The sequence below is a fragment of the Crotalus tigris genome, unplaced genomic scaffold (assembly GCF_016545835.1).
Source record: "Crotalus tigris isolate CLP2741 ecotype Arizona unplaced genomic scaffold, ASM1654583v1 scf7180000018371.15429387391:27106975, whole genome shotgun sequence".
In the NCBI taxonomy this organism is placed as follows: Eukaryota; Metazoa; Chordata; class Lepidosauria; order Squamata; family Viperidae; genus Crotalus; species Crotalus tigris.
The window spans coordinates 22,663,254-22,681,366 of record NW_024096970.1 but is presented as its reverse complement, the minus strand read 5'-3'; positions in this window follow the sequence as shown (position 1 = coordinate 22,681,366).

The following is an 18,113-nucleotide window of genomic DNA, read 5'->3' as shown; positions in this document are numbered from 1 at the left end:
ATCTATGATGAATAATGCAGAGTAATGTAATAAAATGGGGATCAACTGACCTACCCAGCCTGGGAAAACTCAGAGGTTCACAGTTACCCCATGATTGCCCAGTCAGTCTATTTTTAGAGCTCTAAAGGGCTGACATTTTCCCCCCCAGTAAATCACTAATAAAAGACTTTCTTAAAGTTGTAATTGAACAGTAACCGTAATTTTTTAAAATCTTGCAGCTGAAAAAGTGTCACAGTTTACACGTGATGTATACCACTGTTGAATAGATTCTCACATATGGAACCATAAACCTTGCCTGACAAATCACAATGGCTAGATTAACATAGCCTATTATTGTGGAGAAAAGTTCATTGTATTTGATTTTTTTTTAATTTTTAAACATGCTTATCCTAATAATATTTATTAGAAAGTAAATCTCCTTGAACGCAGAAGAACCAGAAATACTACAAAATTAAGCTTTTATGATTTTATGCAATTGCCCTGCCTCATTGATACCACATCCTCAGTCCTTGATTTACAACAGTTTGTTTAATGACCATATGAAGTTACAATGACTTGACTGTTTTTCACACCTATGACCATTCCAGTATCCCCAGGTAATCAAACTGAGACAGTGGTAACTGATTCATATTTATGACAGCTGGAGTGTCCCAGGGTCATGTGATCTACTTTTGCGAACTTCTGATAAGCAAAGTCAATAGGAGGCCAGATTCCCTTAACAATCATGTTACTAAATTAACTGTAATGATTCACTTAACAACTGTGGCAACAAAGGTTGTAAAATGGGGCAAAATTCACTTAACAACTGTCTTGCTTTGCAACTGTAATATTGAGCTCTATTGTAGTCATAAGTTGAGGACTACCTGTATCTGCAGCATTAATCTAGTGTTGTGTGTATGGGAGGAGGGGGCCTGGTCTGGCAGATTCCTTAAACCAGCCTTGGTTCATGACTCACAAGTGTCAGCCCTGATATTTAGTGGAGTTGTTAGCTAGAAAAGGAGGTAACATATCTAATACTGACAAATAAATCTACACAACAAAACTGTTGTTAATAGTATACTGTCTGTTGTGAAACATAAATGCTACAGGTGGAATGATATGATGTCATCTTTAAGTTCACACAATTTGTCTATAAATACAGACACATCCATCAGCATTTTTAAGTGATCTGTGTGAGAAAGGAAAAGTTTGAGAATTGTCGGTCTAAACCATAACTTTCCTGTCATAAGCCTAGTTTAGCCCATGTCTAATTAAATTATTCCTTTTACAGACCTTATTTTCATAAACAAGCACAGGCTGGCTTCAAGCCTACTCCACACAGCCAATGGTAAGCAATGTGACTGACCGTCCTCTTTTTCAATAATCATGATATGTCTGCACTGCTCTGTCTGTCAAAAGAACAGCTCTCATCAGACAGAATATTTCTCATTTAAAGCTTCACACATAGAACTCTCATTTCCTTTTAAATGTCATAAGGTATGACATCAAGCTAACCTCTTTTTCTTTCCCCTCCCTTCTCTAATGAGTGTCAAATCTCTTCACAGCCATTTCAGGTTTTGTACAGATATTATCTAAATCCTCCCTGAGTGACATGTTTCGGGCAAAAAACTGGTCATGTAGTCTTCTTTAGATGTTCCTATTACTTAACTCAGTTATATCCTTTTGTTAAGTAAAATTCATTTCAAGGTTTAAAAAAGGCCACCATTTTCCATGTCTTCCAGCCAAAGTACACATTTAGAAATCATCCCAGACTTATCCCACCCAAGGCTACATCATTTCAGAAAATATATATATATATAATGACCACAAGAATAAATCTATCTCCATATATCTATAAACATCATAAACATGAAAATCTAACATCCCAGTGGAAAACTTTCTATTCAGTCTTTCTGCAGGTAGGTGGCTTTTTTTCCTATTATTTTATTTACTTTTAAAAGTAATTTTATTACAAGTTTTAAAAAAAGAAGGTAAAAACTAAAACTAATATAAAATAAGAGAAAGAAAGAAAGAAAAATATATCAGAAAGCTGAAAGTGCAAGGAAGGAAACAAAAGAAAAGAAAAAATATAAATAACCAGCTTCTTATCTTTACAGCATTTGTAAGTACTATTATAAATTTACCTCTTAGACTATGGTTACTTGATTCTTTTCTCTTTATAGTGTATTCTGATGATCAAAACCATAAATCATAAGTTCACTTTTTTCTTTTATGCAAATAGTCCATAAGGAGTCTTCCAGTCAATAATAAATGTAGATATTGTCTTTTCTTTGATCAAATAAGTCAATTTAGCCTTCTTAGCAAGTTTCATTATTCCTCCATTGTGGGTAATGCAAAATATTTTCACCTTTGTACATACAGTAATCTTGTTACAATTATCATTTATAAAACAAAAGCTCTATAACTTTTTTCAACTGTTTGTCCATTAATCTCATGACAATCCTCTCCTCTCCGTTGTATATTTAGCTTTAAAATCCTCTGAATTAGTGCATGAATTTGAATTCAAAATTGTCTAGCTTTTTACCTGCCCACCAAGCATGATAAAAGGTCCCTTCTTGTTCACATTTCCACCATAAATGTGAAGCCCCTTTATAGTTTGTAAACAATTTCTCTGACATATACATTTTATATTATTTCACAAAGGATAGGTTGCTTTTTTTCATGGCAAAAATATTTGTGGGAGAGTACTTCAAAACAAATATTTTTCCCGACTAATAACTTGAAGCAGTTTGGATCTGAGGAGACTGTGCTACCTGTTAGACATTTTGAATTGGGGAGAGATCCCATTAACAACCTTGACTGAATTTCTCACAGCCCATCATTGATTTTTGTTTTTTGTTCCTTCTCAAACTGAAATCAGCCACTGAATTGCTCAGACAATTCTTATGAGAGTTCATACAATGGGAACTTCCATACAAAGCCAGTAGTCTATGAAGAAGGAAGAAACTTGGAGGAAACTATACAGTTCTGTACTTTATACTGTAAATCTGTCAAAGGTTGTTAGGAAGGTGGATTTAGGGCCAGATAATTTCAGATTTTGCTGTCTAAACTGTTAAAATCTGCTTTCAGAGACATGCCAAATTAAAAAGGCAGTTAAAACAATCAAAATTAATTTAGAAATAGGAAGTGCAGGCTGAAGGTATTTTGTGTTATTTCTAGATTTGAAAATGGAAACAATAAAAGCAAGAGGCAGGCATATGGCAGGCCAGCTTCCAATATATCAAAAAAGAAGCAGAATTCATTTCAGTTGACATAAAGCAACTAAAGAAACCAAGGCAAGAGAGAGGAAAAAGAGGCAGTTGAAAAGGGAAAGGGTGCTTCAGCTGCAAAGAGAAGTTGGCAGAATAAGGGCTCTTCCACATGGCAGCACTGCTATCCAGTGTGTGAGTCAGCTTAAAGTTAGAAGGCTGGAGGAAAAGCCACTCACACTTTCAAATCCTCTTCTACCTTGGCAATGAAGCAGAATTCAGAATTCTGTCTATCAAAAAGTAGAGGAGAAGAGAGGCGGAGCGAGGAGTGATTCTTTTGGTGTCCACCTTCCTTCTTTTCTTACTCTGGCTATGCACAGTAAGGTTCTTCAGCTTTGTTCCTCACTCTATCAGGGTCAGTTGCAGGTGGGAAAATCCATTATCAATTGTTTTCTGAGGGGGGAGGGGCTTGAATGAATGGCAGAGTCCCAGAATAGGGTTTTCAGACATCTTTCAAACTACCCGACTGAAAGGCAAAGGTGCTCCAAACTGGTACACTGACACGTGGTCCGTTTCTGAATGCAGGTCTATAGATCATCTTACCAGCCAGGGAAGCTTGATAACTTGTCTATTCTTCTTCGGTAGGAGTGGCAATCCTGTTTAAAAACAGTCCAGTGGATAGGGCAGTGGGGCAGGAGTCATGAAGTGTAAACATCTGAACATCCTTCATTCCATTAACCTGTCGGCTAGGCTATTTTTGGACAGATTTCTGGAAATAAATTCACAGCAATTGGACTTCTTTTATTTTCTTTTGGGTTTTCTGTTTATCTGAGGTAGCTTCTTCAGTTAAGCAGAAAACCCGAAAAAAAGAAAAAAAGTCCAATTGTCATGATTCAACTTCAGACAACTCTATGTGGATGACAGAGAATCTTCATTGACTTTTGGGACAGATGTTTAGTCATCATACTGAAGACAGAGAGCTGCATCACTGGTTCTATCATTTAGGCTACAAAGGAAAATTGGGAGAACTCTGATACTTATTTAACAAAATGTCTTGTTGTTAGTTGCGAAGTCTTGTCTGACCCATCGTAACCCTATGGAAAATGTTCCTCCAGGCCTTCCTGTCCTCTACCATCTTCTGGAGTCCATTTAAGCTCACACCTACTGCTTCAGTGACTCCATCCAGCCACCTCATTCTCTGTTGTCCCATTCTTCTATTGCCCTCAATCTTTTCCAGCATTAGGCTCTTCTCCAGTGAGTCTTTCCTTCTCATTAGGTGGCCATTAGGTGAATTTCAGCTTCAGAATCTGGCCTTCTAAAGAGCAGTCAGGGTTGATCTCCTCTAGGACTGTCCAGTTTGATATGTGTCCAGGGGTTCAAAGGCCTCAATTCTTTTGTGCTCAGCCTTTCTTATGGTCCAACTTTTACAGCCATACATTGCAACTGGGAAAACCATGGCCTGGACTATACGTACTTTTGTTGGCAGTGTGATGTCTCTGCTTTTTAGTATGCTGTCTAGATTTGCCATAACTTTCCTCCCCAGGAGCAAGCGTCTTTTAATTTCTTGGCTGCAGAACCCATCTGTGGTGATCTTGGAGCCCAGGAAGATAAAATCTGTCACTACCTCCATTTCTTCCTCATCTATTTGCCAGGAATTGAGAGGGCCGGATGCCATGATCTTGGTTTTCTTAATGTTGAGTTTCAAGCCAACTTTTGCACTCTCCTTCTTCGCCCGCATCAAGAGGCTCTTTAGTTCCTCTTCACTTTCTTCCATTAGAGTGGTATCATCTGCATATCTTAGGTTGTTGATATTTTAACAAAATGTCAAATGTCCTCTAATTCTGAAGGACACTGGTAGTGAAGATAAGAAATTAAAATTGCAGAATTCAATATAAACAGACAAAGAGCTAATCATTACCTATGACCTCCTATGAGGGTGCCCTCACCCATCAGCTCAGACTTTAATCTCAGTGTTGCAAAGAAATACTGGCAGCAAGTGGAGAACAGTATCCAGGAGTATCCCACAGAAGACCCAAATGGCAAAATGGCATAGCCTCACTGCGTAACAAAGAGGGAGCAGAGATAAAAGCAGTGGCCACATCATCCGTGCACACATGCTGAAATTCTTGAACTATTAAGCAGTACCAAGGCCTTGCTCATGCATGAATTGGTGTGAATTGCAGTCCATCAAACTGGTGAATTGCAGCATATCAATGATTTCTGCGGTTGCAGGAGACCTATAAGTCCAAGGTAGGCCTACCAAAACAAAACGCACCCAGGATTTACATGGAAAGGTGCCTTCTGAAGATGATTATTCTATAGTGAAATGTCAATGGACGCCAGCTCCAGTGATCAGAGAGGAGGGGGCAGGCCAACAATTGCGTACACTGGCTATTTTAAGACATTGTAGAAAAAGAGTTATATTACCAGGCATCTGGTAATACTTTGTCAACAAACACATATTAAAAGACAGAACCTACAGCTCACAAAAATGCATTGCCTCTTAGTAAAAAAAAATATTAGTGGGAAAAGTTGCTACCAGAAGCTGGATTGTTACCTAGTTTTAGAAGCATTGCCTATAATGAATTGAATGCCACAGACAGATTGCATAGCTCTGTTTACGTTGGCAGAAATCAGAAAACATGATTTTTCTGAGGAACTATTTGTTCCACAGGTACTTCCGGAGGAACTACCTGTTCCTACCTGAGGAAATGTCTTCTGAGGAATTACAGAAACTATCAACCAGGCGAATAATCAAGCAGTATAAACAACAGCCTAATCAAGGAACTACCAAGGAGAAATAACATCCCACACCAATACTGATAGGATAAGCTACTGTACATAATAGAGAGCAAACCCCACTCCCTTCTAGCACTAAAGATGTTACTTATTCTGGAAATAAAACATTTGCAAGCTAACAAGCAAGCTAAGAGAGTGCCAAGGATTCCACACATCACTTTTAATGTGCATCAAAAAAGATAGCACAACATTGTTCTTGCAATGGACCAGGGGGTTTATGCATTCACCTCCTCAACCAACAGCATGGCATCTACATGGCATAGGGTCTAGTTCTTTGAGGGATCACCTGTCTCCCATAACATTTTCCTGGTCATTTTCATCCCGCAGGGTTGGCACAATCCAGGTTCCTTCAGTTAAACAATGTCATTTCCCAGGACACTGGAAACACATCTTCTCGGCAGTAATGGCCGCCCTCTGGAACAAGGTTCCTCTTGAGATCATGCTGCTATTGCTTAGAAGAACAGTGAATAAGTGGGTCTTCACCCAGCCTCTTTATCTTCATTTTTTTTACTGATTTTATTGGAATTTGATTGTTATGAGCTGCCCAGAATCATTGAAAGTCAGTGGCATACAAGTTTAATAAATTATTATTAAACATATAACAATTTATCTGTTCACAACAATGTGAAATCACAGTTGCCAGTCCTTTAGCTGGTATTGGCCTTCATATGTATTGAGTTTTTCCAAAGAACATAGGATGTTATAATATAGTATAGGAGCAGATCCAAGCAGTGTAGCCTTTTGCAAATGACAGATGGACATTTTGTAAATATTATCATCTTGTATTGGCACAAGTAGGCCATGCAGATGAGTCCTAATCCTCTAGACAGCCAACCATGAGAGCAGAACTCAATTGATAAATGCCAGATATCTTCCTAAGATCGGAAAAGACAGTCATACGGAAGCTTTTTCATTTCATATAAATTGGCTTAAAAACTTCCCAGTTAGATAGATTGGGAGTTTCAAGACATTGAGCCAGGCTGGTGTCAACCCAGCAGAATTATTTTCTTTTTCTGGGGACACTTAGAAAAAGAGACTGCTGGGAAGTCTCATTGTGTAATAACTAGCTAATGAACTTTGTGCTTATACATGCAATAAAATATGAACCATTCACACAATAAAACAATGTTTTAGAAAATGTGAAACATTTATTTTTCTCTTATGTTCTAGCAGCAGATGTGACAGTAGGATTTTTGAGGTAGTCGGAATATCCTTTCGAGGCGTACAACCACAGGTGTGTTTTAATGAATTCTAGCAGTGGTTAGGGTTTTATGTTAGAGCAGGGGTGTCAAACTGCCGGCCCGTGGGCCCATTGCATCATGCAGAGGCCGCATCCACCCCAGCTCCCGCAATGCAAAAAAAGTTGCGATACGTCGCAACACGTCACATGATGCGGTAAGTTTGACACCGGTGTGTTAGAGCAATGTTTGTCAATTCAACAACTTTAGGTTACATGGACTTCAATTCCCAGAATTCTGGCATGGTTCCTGGGGAATTCAGGGAGCCAAAGTCCATACATCTTAAAGTTGCTGAGGTTGAGAAATACTTCTTTAGAGTATTGTTGTGAGGATAAAATAAATATACCATTTCAGTATTCAGACTGAAGTAATGGTGGCACTGGTGATAAATATTAGAGCTTCCTTGGGATTTGGGGATGCTAAAGGGAATTAAAAAGCTACCAGAACTAGCTACCTAGCTACCTGTCCCAAAGAACTTATAGCGTAAGAAGACAAAACAGGGAGGCTGAAAGGCTACCGTGTAAAAGGAAAGTAGTTAATCTTCTTAGTTCTGTATTCTGATGGTTTTAATTATACTGTAACATGAGCTAAATCAAAGGATTACCAAGTGCCAGAAGAGCAATGGCTGGGTGGTTCATGGTGGAATGCTAGTTGTGAACAGCTGAGTTCTTAGCAAAAATCTGACAGGGGCAGGGGGGATGTTGTTTGCCACCTTAGAACAAATTGGAGGAAAACTGTTCCTGGACTATAAGAAGAACATCAAAATCTGCATGATGAGAGAGAAGAGTTGGCTTTCTGGGTATAAAGTGATGGAAGCTATGGAGAATATTGACAGCTAGGCTATTGCAGAATGCTTCAGTTTTAGAACCAAGGAGCACAAGGCATCAGAACAAGTGGGCACGTCCTGATGCAGATAATCTTTGATTTACAACCAACTGTTCAAAGTTACAACAGCATTGAAAAAAGTGACTTACAACCAGTCCTTGCAGTCTTCCCACATATGACCGTTGCAGCAGCCCCATGGCCATGTGATCAAAATCTGGACACTTGGAAACTGACATGTATTTATGACAGCTGCAGCATCCCAGGGTCGGGTGATCACCATTTGCCATCTTCCCAGCCAGCTTCTGATGGGGAAGGCAGATTTGCTTAACAACCGCATGAAGGCAGATTTGCAAATAAAAAAGTTGTAAAATTGGGTGTGATTCACTTAACAACTGCCTTGCTAAGCAACAGAAATTCAGATCCCAATTGTGATCATAAGTTGAGGGCTCCCTTTGGTGCTGGTTTCAGTACTGCTTCAGGTAAGAGAGTGTGTACTCATATTAAGAATATGGCAATATAAAAGCAGGGGCACATTTACATACCCACAAAAATGCCTTTTTTTCCCCTTTACACTCCCATTATTTCTGCCAGATATTCTTTGCCAACCTATACCAGGACAGAGAACCAGACTTCTTCAAAGGCAGACCCAGGGTTTCATTTTTGTACCACTGAAGTCACCCAGTGAGAGACAGCAGGAAGTTCAAATTAGGTCTTTCTTGTCTTTTGTATTACAGATATGAAGTGGATGATCATGATTCTTGGAATTGAAAAGAAAAATATACACGTTTTTGGGCAAGTATACTTGGCCCAGTTCTTGCCAATTGCAAGGGTGGTGGTGAATAGAACTTGATGTCAGGGTAATTATAGCTTGCAGAGGCCACCTACATTTCTTGGTTGGAGGTTCCAAGTATCCATTTAATCAATCCAAAGCCTCAAGATTAATTGGGTCTTTTCATATCTGCCATGCCTCTGAAACCAGACTTGCTTCTTCAAAGGGGTGAGTACCCGGGAGCCAGGTTCATGTCACTCTAAACCTTAAACCTGGATTAACCAAATACAGTTCTTATGCTTCATTGAATAAAATAAACCATCCAAATAAATAAAGCTAATTACAGATTAATGTGTTGGCTTGGTGCACACAACATGATAAGATAATGGTTGCGTTCCCACAGCTATATTAACCACAAACTACTAACCCAATTTAATCTAATCTAACATTGTATAAATCCAAGCAATATTTACCAGGTCAATTCCTGTAATGTTGATCTGAAGTAAGCACCATATTAATACTTTGCAGAAGTTGTGCATCACAACTTCTGCAAAGTATTAAGAAGTTGTGCATCAAACTAGCAGACTATTCAGGTTTCCTGTGCCTTCTTAAGTGATCTGCAAAATAAAAAAAAAATCTTTAAATCTATTCTTTTGTGTGCTGGGTGCTCACCTCTTCTTGGAATTTAACCTTCTTTTGAACCACGGATGCTGAAAGAAAGGCACTTCAGTGTATTGTTCACTTGCTCCACCCATTCAAACTATTATCTAACAGGAGTCATTACTGCCTGTAAGGTAGCTTTCTAACTTTGGCAGAGTAAAACTCAGCTCTTACCAGGTAAAATCCTGTATACCAGCCCTGCCTTCTGTGGGTAATATGTTTAGTTTCTTAGCTCTGGAAATAAATGATCCAGCTCTTTCTAGACAACTTTTGTATAATTAATTGTGTTGAAAAATATTGTTCAGTTCAATTATAATTTTTTCTAAAAACCATATTGCAAATTCTAGTTGCAATAATCTGCATAAGCCCTTCCTAAATGGTCATGTGATAATGTTTGTGTGTGGGTATGTATGTGTGTGAGAGAGTATATGCCTAAACCAGATTTTTAGCTGGGCTGTTGTTGCTAGTGAGGAAGACCTATGCTTTTAGAATGACACAGGAATGTAGAGACACAGAAACCTCAAAATGAATTCCACATGGAAAATATTGTTCAATCCGTTTTCAAGTAGTCAGTGGCTTTACAAAAATGGAATGTGTAAGCTGACTAGATCTGTGGAAATTATCTAAAGAAAACTTTATAGATACCATCTTCATGAACAAATGCAGAAGGATATTATAATTTTAATAGAATAACAAAGTTAGAAGGGACCCTGGAAGTCTTCTAGTCCAACCCACAGCCCAGGCAGAAAACCCTATACCATTTCAGACAAATCTCTTCTTAAAAACTTCCATAGTTGGAGCATCCACAACTTCTGGAGGCAAGATGTTTAATTGTTCTAACTGTCAGGAAATTTTTCCTTAGTTCCAGGTTGCTTCTCTCTTTAGTTAGTTTCCATGCGTTGTTTCTTGTCCTTTGAAGAAGGACTTTGAAGAATAGATTGACTCCTTCTTCTTTATGGCAACTCCTTAGATATTGGAAAATGCTATCATGTCATCCCTAGTCCTTCTTTTCATTAAACTAGACGTACCCAATTCTAGCAATCATTCTTTATATGTGTTTTAGCTTCTAGTCCTTAATCATCCTTGTTGCTCTTCTCTGTACTCTTTCTAGTCTCAACATCTTTTTGCATCATAGTGACCAAAGCCGGATACAGTATTCCAAGTGTGGTCTTACCAGGCATTAACAGTTCACGTGATTCTACCCCTCTGTTAATGTAGCCTAGAACTGTGTTTGCTTTTTTGGCAGCTGCAGCACACTGCTGGCTCATATTGAAGTGATTGTCCATTCCAAGATCCCTCTCACAATTACTAGTATTGAGTCAGTTACTATTTATATTATACCCGTGCATTCGGTTTTTCTTGCCTAAATGTAGAGCCTTAGTTTTTTCACCAATGAATTTCATTTGTTAAATAGGGCCCAGTGTTCAACTCTGTCAAGATCCTTCTGTATCTTAAGCCTATCTTCTGGAGTGTTGGCTATTCCTGCCAGCTTGGTGTCATCTGCAAATCTGATGAGTTCCTCATTTATCCCATCGTCTAAATCTAGATCATTAATGAAGATATTGAAGAATACTGGGCCTAAGACAGAGCCTTGGGGTACCCCACTGCATAGTTCCCTCCATGTAGATGCAGGTCTATTGAGGACAATGTGTTGAGTGCGATTGGTCAGCCAGTTTCGAATCTATAGAAAAGCATGCATCACAAATTATAGATGCCCATGTGCTTTTAATGTGTACATGATAAATATCTGATGTCTTCTTCCGTGGTCTTTCCATTTTGGGCATCCTGACTGAGAAATAATTTTCTTGGCAGACTTTTCAGATAGTCCATTTCAGTTAGTCCATCAAAATATGACTAATTAATCATTCCGAAACCAATAAGAAATGAAAAGCTATTGCAAAACAACTTGTTATATGTTTAATTAAAATTATGTCCCTGCAACCTCAGTTGAAAAGATGTTAAAGTATAACAGGGACACAGGGACTGATTAGTTGCTATAACTAGCTGAGAATATTTCAGTCCCTGCTTTCTTTCAGCCCACTCCGGCCAGCCTATCTCAGCCATTATAAATATATCTATCAGTCGACCTTCAATCACTTTGTCCATAATTCAGCTGAAGAAAAATTATGATATTTAATTATCTGGTATTTCTTTCTGTCAGACATCATCTTGAACTTTGTTGAATGTCTTCAGGTAAGATTAATCATACAGGAGTCGCCCATGATTATTTTTGGACTTCATTCTTCTCAGGACAATGAAAAGTTATGTAACTTCTCTGTGCTACTAGAAGTTCCCCACCACCATCTATATACTACTATAATTCTCATTATCATTACTATTGACTAGATGAAACAGCATATCATAGGGCAAAAATGTTTGAACAAAGGCACCTCAAATGGACTATCATGGTAATCCTTGATTTACGACCACAATTGAACCCAAAATGTTTGTTGCTAAGTGAGACAGTTGCTGTGAGTTTTACCCCTTTTTATGACTTTTCTTGTCACAGTTGTTAAGTGAATCACTGCAGTTGTTAAATTGGTAACACGGTTGTTAAGTGAATCTGGCTTCCTCATTGAGTTCCTCAGTGCTTGTCAGAAGGTCGCAAAAGTGATCACATGACCTCGGAATAGAGCAACCGCCTTAAATATGAACCAGTTGCCAAGCGACTAAATTTCGTTCATAGAGATGCTGCAATGGTCTTAAGTGTGAAAACTGTCATAAGTCCCTTTTTTCAGCATCATTGTAACTTTGAACAGTCACTAAAAGAACTGTTATAAGTTGAAGACTACCTGTACATAATGCATCCGAAATCCAGGAACCATGTCTTGCAAGGAAATGAAATTTGAGCAAGTTTTGACTACTGCAGGCTGCTCTGTGATTGGGTTGCTGATGCAGTCACGTGATGATCATTTTAAACATTCCATGATAGTTTCCCTGCCATTCTCCCAATCCTCCCTCCCTCCCTCAGCCTAAGAGCAAGGAATTGATTTGTCATGTGGCCCTTAAAGAAGCAACAATTTTAAGGTTCATGAAGAAAGGCCTGCATGTTGTAATTGTTTTACATGCCCTTCACTGCAACACAAAAATGAAAATGTATCTATATCCATCTTTGTTCAGGACACATGCATAGTACTTCATCCTCCTATATTTCTTTACAATAATCCTGTGAGGTAGGTTGATCTGAAAGTCACCAAGTGAGCTGCTGTGGCTGCAAATGGAGTAGAAACTGGATCTCTGGTGTCAATCAAATAGAGATATTTCTCAACTTACAACCACAATTGAGCCCAACATTTCTATTGCTAAATAAGACAGTTGTTAAGTGAGTTTTGCTCCATTTTACAACCTTTCCTGCCACAGTTGTTAAGTGAACCATTGTAGTTGTTAAGTTAGTAACAAGATAGTTACTAAAGTGAATCTGGTTACGTGAATCTGGGTTCCACATTGACTTTGCTTGTCATAAAATTCCAAAAGGGGATCACATAACCACAGAACACTGCAACCGTCATAAATATGAGTTAATATTTTGACTCTGAATTTTGATCTTGTGACCATGGGGATGCTGCAAAGATTGTAAGTGTGAAAAACAGCCATAAGACACTTTTTTCAGCATCATTGTAACTTCAAACAGTCACTAAACTTTAAACGGTCACTAAACAAACTGTTGTAAGTTGAGGACTACCTGTACATTAGCTACCATACTTCAGTCCTTGCTCATCCACCCATTCATTGCTCCCTGTTTTGAAACTGAGTGTAGACCGTTCTGGAAGGGAGGGAGAGAAGAAGGAAGGAAGGAAGGAAGGAAGGAAGGAAGGAAGGAAGGAAGGAAGGAAGGAAGGAAGGAAGGAAGGAAGGAAGGAAGGAAGGAAGGAAGGATTGATTTCCTGCCAAATTCCTACAAAATTTGGGGAAACCTGAAGGAAATTAGAAGTTGCTTTTGCTCCCACTGCTTTTTTGCCCTCCTGTGGTTATTCTGTTTCTCTGTTTAGATAAAGAAAGACCTCTGAAGCTATGATCTAGCGGGGCATGGATTGTCTAGTCACCATTAAATAACTGACACATATTTTTGTTTTGAATTGAAATAGAAAGCATATTTTGTGTGTTTCTAAAGCATACACAACAACTGTATAATAACTTGTATTCATTGAAGCTCATCTCATTCTTCACCATATGAATTACTGTTCTGGAGATATGACTGGAGACAGAAAAGGTATTAAATCAAGTGATGCCTGTTAAGTACTTCGTTCGTGTGCGAATGATGAATACACATGGAGAGGTTTAACAGCTCTTTATTCTTCTTCCAACAACACCTGAACGATGGCAAAAGGTGCACAGGCCTCTTTATGTGTCCAGAGACCTGGACAATGGCAAACAAAGTAACAGAGCGTTTTTGTGCCTTGCGCATGCGCACAAGGCTGACGCTGTTCAGTCTGGTCCCGGGCAGCTTTTGGAATGCCCGGGATCAATGCAACGTCCCAAGCCTACTTTTGCAGGCTCAGAACACAACACCCCTCCCCCCTAGATGGAACATACCTGCGCACACACATGTACTTCATACATTGAAAGAGTGTTATATAGTTTCATTAATCAAATGCAAGGAATGTGGAATACTTGAGTCTGCCCTCAGGCAAAACCCCTTCACTTCATGCAATAAATGTATCTGAAATCAAAAAAATAATACAAAATAGTCTACTCGTTATTCAGGGGCCTCATGAACAGAACCCATTGTGACTTGACAGCAACTTCACAAATTCTCTAAGATGTTTGGGTGGGCACTTGGCCTGCTGCGACCTTCTAAGGCCAGAAGAGATTGCCTGGCTCACCTGCTTGCCTACCAGTCGAGGCAGGCCAGGGTGTTGCTGCCTTAAATCCCATGACCCCGGTATGTTGCCTGGCCTACCTGCTCGCCTACCAGGCTAGGCAAGCCAGGACTTTGCTGCCCCAAATACCCGGCTGACCCGCTGGCTGCTGGCTGGCTAGACCCTCTAAGTCAGTGGTTCTCAACCTTTCTAATGCTGTGACCCCATAATGCAGTTCCCCGTGTTGTGGTGACCCCCAAGTGGGTGTGGCCACCAATAAGAGGGAGTAGGACAGCTAGGGAAAAGGGAAAAAATGGTGGACAGCGTGGTTTGGTGACCCCCGTGAAATGGTCGTTCGACCCCAAATGGGGTCCCGACCCACAGGTTGAGAACCACTGCTCTAAGTCCAAGCCAACATACCTTGGAGGGCTGCAAGTCCCAGGGTCCACAATGGACCCTTCTTGGGAACACTGTCCCTCGAACCCAAGGCCAGCAGATGGAGAGTGCTGGGTAGCGGAAGTGTCTCAGTACTCTGTGACCCCCAAGCACGTGCCCAAGGTGCCAGAGTCAGGAGTCGTCTCCATGGCAACCCCCTTTGCTGGTGACCTCCCTTTGGGAGCAATTGCGGAATTTGGCAAGCGCCCCTGCTGTAATTCTTTTTCTCTTGCTGCTTGTGATTTGTGTGGATACCCCCAGTCAGTCTCCCTGTCTGGAGCACTATCTGACATATATGAATACTGTGGATACCCCCGGTGTGACTCCCTGTCTGGAGTAATCATGGATGTGTGGGAAGACCCCCTATCCAATGAATTCCTGTTGAGAGCACTTGCGGAACCTTGGGATGAATCCCAAATAGCCTCAGTAGCGGCTAGTGATGGCCTGTTAGGCCTGTGAAACTGAGCCTCAGAATGCATGTTATGGTCCTCCTCCCCCCCCCCAGAGCAGAGCCAGGAGCGGAAGGGTGAGAGTCCAGTCTCCAACGCAGTTGGTCTATGTGTCTGCAAGGAACGCGGCCATCTCTCAAGGCAACTTCATATGACAATGGCCCAGAGACCTTGCAGACCACAGCTGTGATCCAGAGATGACCAGGCCCATAATTTCGTGCCCAGACCGGATCGTCCACTTGGAGTCTCCTAGGTGCCCGTGGTTGTGACACCTGTGAAGCCACCCAGTCAGGGTGCAACCTGTCCAGTTTAGTGATGAGGCGGCAACCCCAGCAGAGTTCAGCAGGGTTCTTCCCTGTGGCAGTGCATGGTATGGTGCAGTGTGCAAGAAGGAAATCTGCTAACCTGTGATGCCAATTACCGTAAGTCAGTTTCTTGAGGGCATCTTTGGTGGCGCGCACCATTCTCTCTGCCAGTCCGTTGGAGGATGGGTGGAAGGGAGCCAATGTTGCATGCTGGATCAGATTGGCCTGAAGAAAAGCCTGGACTCAGAAGAGGTAAATTGAGGGCCATTATCTGAAACAAGAACATCTGGAAGACCGTGTGATGCAAAAATTCCTCTCAACACCTGGATGGTCCTGGCAGTAGTAGTGGAGGAAACAGGAACAACCTCTAGCCACTTGGAATGGCTATCAACAACAACCAGGAAGAATTGCCCCTGAAAGGGCCAGAGTAATCTATATGCACCCTAGACCATGGGGTTTGAGTTTCCTCCCACCTATGTACTGGGGCCTGAGGTATTTCAGGCTGAGACTGTTGGCACACTTGGCACCCGTGCACCTGGGCCTCGATGGCTTTATCAAGCCCAGGCCACCAAAGATGGCTGCGTGCAAGCGCTTTCATCCTGACTATGCCAGGATGTTCCTCATGCAGAGAGATCAAGATTCTAGACCTCAATGAGGCTGGAATCACTACCCTGCTACCCCATAACAGGCATCCCTTGAAAGTGGAAAACTCATGCTTCTTGTGCCAGAAGCTTTGGAACTCAGTATCTGGGCACTTGTCAGGCCATCCTGACAACACCCATGTCAGGACACATGTAAGCATGTGATCTGTGGCAGTTTCTGCAGCCACATCCCTAGCATTGAGGGGAGACTCAGGCAATTCCTGAATGGACAGAATATTAATGGCTGGAGCAGGATCAGGCTCCAGTTGATTCAGGGGTAATCTACTCAGGCCATTTGCATGACCCATTTCTTTTCCTGGTTTGTGAACTAATGTATAGTCATATGCTGACAGGAAAATGGACCATCTCAGCATACAAGGAGAAATGATATGTGGGGCCTGTTTGTTAGTGGTAAATAAGCCCAGCAGAGGCTTATGGTCAGTATAGACTGTGAAATGGCGGCCATATAAGAAATCATGAAATTTCTTAATGCCAGCCACTATGGCCAAGGCTTCTCTGTCAATTTGAGTGTAATTTCGCTCTGCAGAAGACAGAGTCCTTGAATAATAGGCCACAGGAACCTGTGTCCCATCAGCCTCCAGATGGCTGAGTACAGCTCCAACCCCATAAGGAGATGCATCGCATGTGATGCAAACAGGCAGTTGCTCATTGAAATGTGCTAAAACAGCATTAGAAGTGAGCCTTAACCTCACTGAAACTCTTGTCATGGACTTTAGTCCACTGCCAAGGAGCCTGTTTGTCTAAGAGCCTGTGTAATGGCTCTGCCACTGCAGCTTTATGTGGGAGGAATGCATGGTAAAAATTTAATAGCCCCAAGAAGGCTTGCAGCTCACTCTTAGACTTAGGGCTTGGGGCCTGCTGGATAGCTTGCAATTTAGTTTCAGCAGGGTGAATGCCTTGAGCATCTATCATGAAGTCAATAGAAGTGACTCCTATCTTACATTTATCCTTCTTTAGTTTAAGGCCTGCTTTTTGATAACAAAGCAAGACAGCCCTCAATCTCTCAGCTAAATTTTGAGATGATTCTCCAGCAATGAGGACATCATCAGAGTAGGGACAGACCCCAGGAATACCTTGAAGTGTGCTCTCCATGACACTTTGGAATATGCCAGGGGCTACATTTACCCCAAATTGCAGTCTCTTGACCTTGAAGGCCCCCCTGTGAGTTACAATAGTCTGGGCCTCTGCAGCTGCCTCATCAACAGGTAGCTGTTGATAGGCCTGTGCCAGGTCAAGCTTCGCAAAAATGCCCCCCCTTGAGGGGGGCCAGAATGTGACTTATCACAGGCACTGGATAAGCGTGCTGTTGCACCACCTTATTCAGTGTGCACTTGTAGTCTGCACATATACGTATGTCCCCATTAGCCTTTAGAGGCGTTACTATGGGAGTTTCCCATGGACTTGAATCCACAGGTTCTAGAATGCCCTGCTGGAGCAATTTGTCCAGCTCAGCATCAATCTTGACTTTGAGGGCAAAAGGTACCCTCCTAGGCTTAACCCTGATTGGCGTGATGGTTGGGTCTAATCGTAGTGAAATTGGAGGCCGCTTGTAGTATCCTAGCTCTGAACTAAACACATCTGCAAACTCCTTGCAGACTTCTGCAAGGCTCAACATTTGCAAATGGTGCAGCCCAGTTACCTGGATTCCCAGAGCCTCGAACCAATCGAGTCCAATAAGACCCGTACGTTCACCCTCAACAACCACCACATCTAGGGGACCTTCAAAATCCTTATGCTGTACTCTAAGGGTGGCCTCCCCCTTAACACACACCATAGAATTCTGAAAATCTGTAAGTATTAGATTGGATGGCCTGAGTTTAACTCGAAGGCCACTGCAGCTGCATATCCTTTTGAATGTGTTAATAGAAATAATAGACAGAGCAGACCCAGTGTCCAACTCCATTGATAAAGGAACCCCTTGCAGCCTTAAGTTAATGGAAAGCTTCTTCTTAAGAGGCTTATGTGTCCCTGTGTTTAAAATACT